We start from the raw sequence: 9,874 nt of genomic DNA, 5'->3' as shown, positions 1-9,874 counted from the left end.
CCTGGGCAACCACACTCCCCAGAGCAGTGCTACTTGGCTACAAAGAGACTTTTTTTTATTTTGTTCTAAAATATGTAGTTTATAGGATTTGATTAGAATATTTTGAAAAGTCTTATGCAATTACAAAAGAAAAACACCATCAAAACATTCATACTTTTTGATTCTGAAATCGGATTTTTATATTCATATTGAAGATTAGTAACATGATACAAATATATTAATAGCAGCAGTTGTGGCAATAGCCAAAAAATAAAGACAAACTATATAACCAATGATTGTGGAATGGCCAAATAAGCTGTTGTATCTAATTGTAATGGAATTTTATTCCACTATAAGAAATGATAGAGTTGAATAATAAATGTGACAAGATGTAAAATAGTGTAGAATGAAAAAAAAATCAAAAAAACATTTAAACACTGATTTCAATGTTTAAAGGAGAGTGACATTAAACATCAGCAGTGATGGCAAACACAACACATGGCATGTGGATTGTCTTAAGATTCATGTACATTATTTTCATTTCTTTTTACCTTTTCATAACAGAAATATAGTTACATATACAGTCATTTGCAATCCCTTTTTATGTTCTTTGTTTAATTGTTTATGGGATTTAAGATTTTGGGGAAAGAGATGAAGGAAGGAGGAGAAGGAAGGAAAGAGAGAGAAATAAAGGAAAGAAGAAAAGATTAAAAGAGGGAAGGAAAAAGGAAGAAAGGAAAGGAGAGATGAAGAAGGAAGGAAAAAAGGAAGGAGGGGAAAGGGAAAGGAAGGAGAAAAGAAAAGAAAGAAGGAAGGAAGGAAGAGAGGGAGGGAGAAAGGAATAAAAAAGGAAAGAGGGAGAGAAGGAAAGAAGAAAAAGAAGGAGGGAAGGAAGGAAGAAAAAAATGAAACCCTTTCTACATGCACACACACACAAAAACAATTTCAAGCCCTTGATCATCAGGTAATCATTTTTCTTCTAGCTCTAATGCTAATTAGCTGCATCACATTAGAGTAGCCATTTAACTTCTTTTATCCATAAAATTAGAGAGTTGAATAATAACTTGATATCTAGAGTTTCTTCTAGTTCAATATCTATGACCCAATGATAATCAAATGAAACTAAATAATATCAAAGGTTGCTTGTTCTTTTAAACTCTTTGATTCTAGTATACTCATTCTGTGAAAAATGAAGGGTGTGTAGCTATCAAAGATCTGATAAAGCAAGAATTTCAAGGTGTTCCAAAGATTAGGTTGATTAGAGGAAGAGAATAATAGAGATAGCATAACAACTAGACAGGTGAAGTGAATGAGAGCATGGTTGTTTTGAAACTGTACATAGGTGACATGCTATAAACTAATAAGGCTGAATTCAAAAGATTAAATTTTGGTAATTCATTGTGGAATTGGTAGATCTACAGTGGAGTGTTCCAAGGATTTTTGCCTGTCCCTATTATTTAACATTGTCATCAATAACTTAGATAACTGGCACAGATGCTACATTTTCCACAGAATTTGAAAATCAGAAGAAACCTCAAGAACCATTTGGTCCAAACCATCCAGAAAAGGAAAACATACCTGACAAATGGCCATCAAACCTCTCTCTAAGGAATTCCAAGGAGAGAAGCTGTATCCTTCCCTCCCAGATGGCTCATTCCACTTTTGGACAGCTCCAACATAAATCTAATTATATTGCAATTTTTATCTAAGGGTCTCAATAGTTTCTAAAAATGTTACTTAACTGAAGGCATCCTTTTCTCATTTATAAAGAAGAAATTTAATTTAAAAATTATACAATTAGGGCAATTTCAACGATTTTAGAGATAATTTACAATGTAATCTTTTTCTGATCAAAGACTAAGAATATGGACCAAGTTGCACTAAATAATATGTAAAACTATTGAAGAAAAAACTATAGACTGATAGAAGCTAGAAGGGCTAAAGCTAGAAGGGAGTTTATTGTGAGAAAATGATATAAATGAGATAGGATGTTTGCAAGGAATAAAACGTAAGCTATATAAATGTTAGCTTAAGTACATCATAATATGAATCAAACACTTCTAGGTAGTTCCAAAATAACTATTTACAGTCAGTTTTAAATATTTGTTCTCTTTTCCCCCATCTTTTAGTTTATTCCCCTCCCTAAGAGGGGAGAGAAGAAGACAGAGACAGAGATAGGCAGACAGAGAAAGGGGGAATGGAAAGAGAGGAGACAGAGACCAAGATAGAGACAGAGGAAGAAGAGAAGAAAAAGGAATGGAAAAGAAAGGAAAAGAAGAAAGACTCATACATAATTAGAGACAAAAAGAAGAGTGAGGGAAAAGGGGAGAGAGACAAAGAGACAGAGACAAAGAGACAGGAGAGACATAGACAGAGACAGGAAGAGAGACAGAGAGATAGACATAGAGAGACAGAGGGAGGAGAAAAGAGAGTGAGACAGGGGGAGAGAGACAGACAGAGAGGGAAGAAGAGAGAGACAAAGAGGGGAGAAGAGAGACAGGAAGAGAGAGAGAGAGAGAGAGAGAGAGAGAGAGAGAGAGAGAGAGAGAGAGGAAAAGAGAGAGAGAAAAGAAGAGAGAGAGAGAGAGAGAGAGAGAGAGAGAGAGGAAAAGAGAGAGAGAAAAGAAGAGAGAGAGAGAGAGGAAAAGAGAGAGAGAAAAGAAGAGAGAGAGAGAGAGAGAGAGAGAGGAGAGAGAGAGAGAAAGGAAGAGAGAAAGAGAGAGAGAGAGAGAGAGAGAGAGAGAGAGAGAGAGAGAGAGAGAGAGAGAGAGAGAGAGAGGGGAAGAGAGAGAGAGAAAGGAAGAGAGAAAGAGAGAGAGAGAGAGAGAGAGAGAGAGAGAGAGAGAGAGAGAGAGAGAGAGAGAGAGAGAGAGAGAGGAGAGGATGGGGAGTAGGATGACTGCTAGCCTTTGAGTTAGGTAGCCTTGGTTCAAATCCTGACTCTAAAAATTAGTCTTCTCTATCCTGTATATACATCTTATGTTTATGTGCTATTTCTTCCCTTGAGAATATGAGCTTCTTGAGGACAATAACTGGTTTTGCCTTTCTTGGTATTCTCAATACTGGGCATGGATGCGTGGTAAGTATTTGAAAGAGGCAGTGAGTGGCTCAGGGGATAGAGTACCAGGTCTAGAGTGGGTAAGACTTAGTTCAAATTTGGCTTCAGACACTTCATAACTATGTGATTCTGGGCAAGTCCCTTAAATTTACTTTACTTCAGTTTCCTCATCTGTAAAATGAGCTGGAGAGAGAAATGGCCAACCACTCCAGTATCTCTGCCAAGAAAACCCCAAATGCAGTCACAAAAAGTTGGACTGAAAAGCACTTGATAAATGTCTGTTTGCTTACTAGCCATGGGATTACAGAGATCCAACTTAAAATTTTGAACTGTCCTCTTTTTTACATGAAAATTAGTTCAGAAAGTCCTGGGACCTCAAAAGTTATTAAGTTCAACCCTTTCATTTTACCGATGAAAAATGAAGTGTCTTGCCCAAAGGCCCAGAAATAGTAAGCATTAAGGGCAGAATTTGAACTCAAGTCTTCTGATTTCTAGCCTAGCGCACTTTTCTCTGTCTCATTATCTCCTATTTGCAATATTTGCTTCACAGAATTGTTGTTCAGATAGGCATGTTGCAAACTTATTAAATGTGTTATTCTCTCTCAGCTCTCAGTTTCTTCTTATGTGGAATGGGGATGGTGATACTTTTACTCCTCAAACTTCCAAGGTTGTAAATAGGAGAGTTTTTTGTTAACTTTGAAGCAGTTTATACATGTGAACTTTTATTACTAGCAGCTATGTATTTTAAAAATCCTCCCTGAGACAGTATTTATAATAGAAAAAGTTTCTGTTGAAAAGAAATGGCCAAAATGGAAATTTAAAATTTAATATTGAATCCTATCTTATGTCCTGCTGTGTACATGAGCATTTTCTTTTTTCCTTCTTTTATCATTTAAATTTAAAATGAATAAAAAAGAAATAGCCAGATTTAAATTAATTTTTTTTTGGCTTTCTCCCATTCTGTTCTGTTCTTTTTTTTTTAATCTTCTAGACAGACTAAAGAGAGATATATTCTTTCATTGTACACAAACAACTTTTCATAATTTCATATACATTATTTGATTTCTTGTCCTGGCTAAAAAGATCTTGTAGTGATTGAAACAGTTATTTTTCTGAGTTTATACATAAATAATGAAATGTTTTATATTTCGAAGTTCATATGTGACCCCCTCAAAAACTAGCAGATGACATTATTATTCAAAGAGAATGCTTTTTAGGTAAAGAGAATCAAATAGAAAGGTCAGCTTCTTGAATAAGATAAAATGTATTGAATCATACAAGATAAATTAGACTCTATTAGGTCTAATGTAGAACTGTATCTTTAATCCAGTGAAAATTGGCAAGTATGATAAGCTAAAATAAACTTTTTCATCTAAATGAAGGATAAATCTACTTAAATAAGATTTTACTAGAACTCACTTCAGTGTACTCACTTTGGGGAACATTACCCTTATTCCAATTGAGACTTTTAGAACTGCCTTCAGAGACAGTTCCCTTCATGGAGCTGAGGCACTGGTAAGCAGAGGGGAAAGAAAAGAGAAAATCCTACTGCTGTCAAGAACCCTTGGGTAGGATGGGCCAAACTCAGGCCCCTGGAACGACCCCTGCTATGTGTTTGTGTGGAGCCTGAACAAGGATCGAACCTGAGTGGGGTCCATGCACTGGGGTTAGGGTCCCGCTGTCTAGGCTGATTTTTCTAGTTGTCCCTGAGTCCTCCATACCTTCAGGGGAGTTCACTATAAAGATCAATGGAGAGGCAACAGTGATATAAAAAAGTTGGTCAAAGACAAGCCAGCTGGCACACTATTGGATGTTAGTCAAACCTTTTGTGCCCCAGGCTAGTGTTCTTCAAATTAATTTAATAAAGCATTCCTCAGAGTAAAAAATGTAGGTTGATTTAGAAAATTTATGCATGTACTAATAAATTACATTATGAACCACACAAAAATAGACATTAAAAAGAGATAAAGGTGAAATAAATATTTAGTAATGATATCAAAATCTTTTTACTCTCACTAAAATATTAATTTTTAAAAAAATTAAATATTGATAGTAGCATACTTTCTATGTTCTGAGCAGTTAACCAATTTTTTTTTTTTTTTTTTTTTTTTTTTTGCTGAGGGAATTGAGGTTAAGTGACTTGCCTAGGGTTACACAGTGAAGTATTAAGTATGTGAGGCTGGATTTGAACTCAAGTCCTCCTGACTTCAAGGCCAGGGCTCTATCCACTGCACCATCTACCTGCCCCACAATTAATCACTTTCAGTGACCTATATTTTGTTTCTTGGAATTTCTACTATGTCACATTGGCCATTTAAAACTTCTACATGCTTTACCTATATTATTACTAATTTACAAATTAGATCATTACTTCTTCAAATTTGTTTTTAAATATATCACCATTAATGTTTGACTATAATGCTCCCATCAGAAATCAATAAGATTTTGTTAATAGAATTGACATTTTAAAAAAGATGTGTTACCATCTGCTTTGCTGTTGTACTCTAGGATCCCTGGTACAATGCAGTCTGACTTATGTCTCTCCCAGAAAGATGTTTTACTTTTTAGTTTGGACAACCAATATTTGATACAATATCTAACAACAGAATCCTTCCTAAATGCTAGCTGCTTATTCACTCGTTCATAAGAGATGATGAGAGAAAATGAAAGTCCACATTGAGGGAAGCATCACGAGTAAACATTCAGAAGCAGGAAGTCACATGGTTCTTTGGGAAACACAGTTGAGTACTTAAGTATGACTGGAGCAGAGAGTATATATTGAAAAAGAATTGGAAATTACATTGAATAGGAAAAAATATAGAAAGATTATGTTCCAACTGAAAAATTGAGCAAAGGAGGGCTTTACAGGATGGGCAGTAAGAGCCCACTGTCAATTATTTATCTGGGGAATAATGTGATGAAATTAATATTTTAGAAATATTAAGTTGGAAAGGGATGATAGAGTTTCCATTAGATGGAAAGGGAGAGAGATTGTAAGTAGAAGGATCAGCTAAGAGATAAGTTTATTAATTCATGTGTGAAAGGAAGAGAACCTTGGACTAGGGTGGTAGAAGTGTGAGTGAAGGACCGACAGTCTATATTAAATCAAGCTGGCTCTCTTAGCTAAGCCAAAAGCTCTGGGTACTGGCTCCTGAGAGAGACCAGGTGGAGCCTGGCAGCTGCTGATTACTGCAATTTGGAAGTGTGGGTGAAAGGCAAGGACTGAAGTGTGGAAAAGGGCAGTGTCCCGTTGTCATAAGAGCTCAGGGAATGATTGTTTGGGTAGGGCTTTGTCAGAACCCAGGTCATTCAAGTTGAGAAAAGGGATGGAAGGAGGATAAAAGTCTAGAGAAGCATGTTCTGAGGACAAGTGAACTGAAATGACATGGATGAGAAAGGTATGAGAAGCCAACCAGCCAGTTATCAGATAAGCAGATGAGAGGCAGAGCATTTGAGTATCATAGTCCAAAGCAATAGTTGTAAACTCTCCGGAGATAACAAATTGTATTGTAATTTCTTTATGAATCAGCTCTTTAACTCTGTATCCCAGTATTTTTTTTTTTTAGGCTTGCCCTGGCCTTAAAGGACCTCACTTCTCAAGGATTCTGTCAGTAAAATATCTTTTAATTTTCTCACTTCAGAAGTAACATGAGTTAGAAGATAGAGGGATGTTTTGGAGGCAATCAGTCAACACTTATTTAGTACTTATTATGTGAATTGAGCAGTAGGATAGTATAATGGATAGAGTCCTAGATTTAGAGTAGGTAAGAACTGAGTTTAAAATCCTGTCAAGAACACTTTTTAGCTATATGACCGTAAACAAGGCTTTTAATTTCTCTGTGTCTCTGTTCTCTATAAATGATGCTGTTAGACTTCTGGTCCTAAACCTGTGATTGATTACTGCCAAGTGCTAGGAAAACAAATATATAACATGAAAAACGTTATGGAACCTAGAGCTATGGCCTATCCTTGCCACTCAGGGATTTCATAGTGAAAAATACTAGATTTCATAGAAAATAATAAATAGATAACACATAGTAACTCATAAAGTGCTCATACAATAATCCTTCCCTTTCCAATAAGTTCTACTTTCCACCTCAAAGACCTATTCAAGTCCATTCTTTCATCTTTATGTAAGACACTAGCCTTTCAATATTACCTTGAGAACTTGGGTTATCTTCAGAAGAAATATGAAATTAAAATCGCTAGAGAGTAAACCCTTCACTTACCAGAAGAGAAAGTAAAAGTCCAAGAGCATTGTCTAGGTTTTCAGGGACAATTAAATGTTCCTTGCAAGAATGGAAAAGATATTTCAAAGGAGAAATAAAAGCAAAAGCAAGTTCTTTTCTTGGATTAATAAGTTGGAGGAAGGAATATGATCAAGAAAAAGAAAAAGAGTCCCTAGTACCTTTGAAACAAAATCACAAACAGGGATATGCTTTAGTCATCTATTAACAAGACTGCAAGAGCTGATTGTTAAATTCTCAGTATGTTATTGACAATCAACCAATGCTATAAATCAGGGCTTGATTTATTGTTTTGTAGATTGTCTAAACTTAAGAAAGTGATAGATAAAATGATGATAATGCAAATTAAACTTAAATGTTGGTTCTGTCTCCTCCCTCCCAGAGAACTGATCATTAAACATTTATTAATAATACTAAGCAAGGATAGAACTAGACTCTTTTAATAAAAGCAGCTTCTTTCTATCTCCTAAGAAAGAACCAATGGAGTCTGAATGCAAATTAAAGCATACTATTTTTTTCACTTTACTTTTTCACGTTTGTTTTTGTTTTTGTTTCTTTTCACAGCATGATTCCAGGGAATGTGTTTTTCATGATTGCACATGTATAGCCTATATCAAATTGCTTACTATCTCAGGAAGCGGGGAGGAAAGGGAGAATGAGAATTTGGAACTCAAAATTTAAAAAAAGAGAATGTTAAAATTGTTTCTACATATAATTGGGAAAAATAAAATATTATTGAAAAAATAATTTTAAAATAATAAAATAATTTAAAAAGAGAAGGAGCTTCATATACTCCAAAGAATGATTGTGTGGGTACACATAATAAGAGATATTTTGGTTTGGAAAGTTACAAGCATTGTCAGGGGAGTAAATTGATATATTCTTTGAGGATCAAAAGCAGAGTTGGTTTGATTGTAGGAGGCCCAAAACTAGATATAGCAGTAGACTGAGATGCTCAATTTGGACAGTCCAGGATGGGAGAGTTTGACTATCCAGACACCTTCTAGAGTTGTTTTTTTTTTTTTTTTTTTTTGCCAAATAAAAAGCCAGATACATATGGCTTTATTGCCTTAGTAATCACTTCATTCTCTAAAAGAGAGAGGAATGATCAGAATGATTTTCTCCCACTGATTTCCACACAATCTGTTTCCCCTGGAATTCAAGTAGTCCCAAATCCTGCATTTGATTTTTAAAAAATTCAAATATTCAACTGGACATTACTTAGCTAAAAGATTAGTACAACTCTGAGGGATTTATTCCTTTCTGTCTCCATTTACTTTTCTCAAAGATTTATCATGCATAACTTTTCTAGTATTCTATTTACCTCTTTGACTTCTTTCTTATTTATTTTGTGGTTTGATTTATCTAATTCTGAGAGTGCAAGGTTGAGATCTCCCACTATTATAGTTTTGCTGTCTATTTCTTCTTGCAGCTCTCTTAATTTCTCTTTTAAGAATTTAGATGCTATACCACTTGGTACATATATGTTTAATATTGATATTGCTTCATTGTCTATACTACCCTTTAGCAGAATATAATGCCCTTCCTTATCTCTTTTAATTAGGTCAATTTTCCCTTTTGCTTGATTTGAGATCAGGATGGCTACCTCTACTTTTTTGACTTCACCTGAAGCATAGTAGATTCTCCATCAGCCTTTTACCTTTACTTTGTATGTATCTCCCCGCTTCAAATGTGTTTCCTGTAAACAACATATTGTAGGATTCTGGCTTGTAATCCAGTCTGCTATCTGTCCCTGCTTTATGGGGAGTTTATCCCATTCACATTTATGGTTAAAATTACTAATTCTGTATTACTTGCCAAATTGTTAACTGCTGCTTATGCTTTTCTCTTTTCTTTCCCCCTTACCCCCCTTGGCAGTATTAAACTTGTGAGACCACTTGCCTCTCACAGCCCTCCCTTTTTAGGATCCCTCCCCCCACCTTAGAGTTCCTCCCCTTTTCTTATCCCTTTTCCTCACAATTTCTGTATTCCCTTTCATTTAGCTTACTCCTTTCCTTTTCACTTTTCCCCTCTCACTTTTCAATGAAGTGGGAGAAGTTTCTCTGTAAATTGAATGTCTAATATTTTTTTCTCTTTAAGCCAATTCTGATAAGAATAAGATATACACTATGTTCATCTCCCTCTGAGAGATTTATGATGAAAAATCCTATTTATCCTCAAAGAATGAACTGATGGTGTCTGAATACAGATTGAAGCATATATTTTTAACTTATTTTTCTTGAGTTCTTTTTTTTTTGTTTTCTTTTACAACATGACTATTTTAGAAATGTTTTACATGACTCCACGTGTATTAAATTATTAATTGTTTGTGTTCTCGAGGAGAAGGTATAGGGAGGGAGGAAGGGAGAGAATTTGTAACTTAAAGTTTTAAAAATGAATGTTAAAAGATAGTTTTACATGTAACTGGGGAAAAATAAAATACTCAATAAATTTTTAAGAAAAAGACAATTTGGGATTACAAATAGCCACCTGACCATAAGGTTAGACTAAAGTAATTCATGTTAAGAAAAATGGTATGTTTACATTTTAGGTTCCAAGTAACCTTGCTAAATGTTTCTAAGCTTTAGAG

This window comes from Antechinus flavipes, chromosome 5, assembly GCF_016432865.1.
Source record: "Antechinus flavipes isolate AdamAnt ecotype Samford, QLD, Australia chromosome 5, AdamAnt_v2, whole genome shotgun sequence".
NCBI lineage: Eukaryota > Metazoa > Chordata > Mammalia > Dasyuromorphia > Dasyuridae > Antechinus > Antechinus flavipes.
This window is presented reverse-complemented; position numbering follows the sequence as displayed.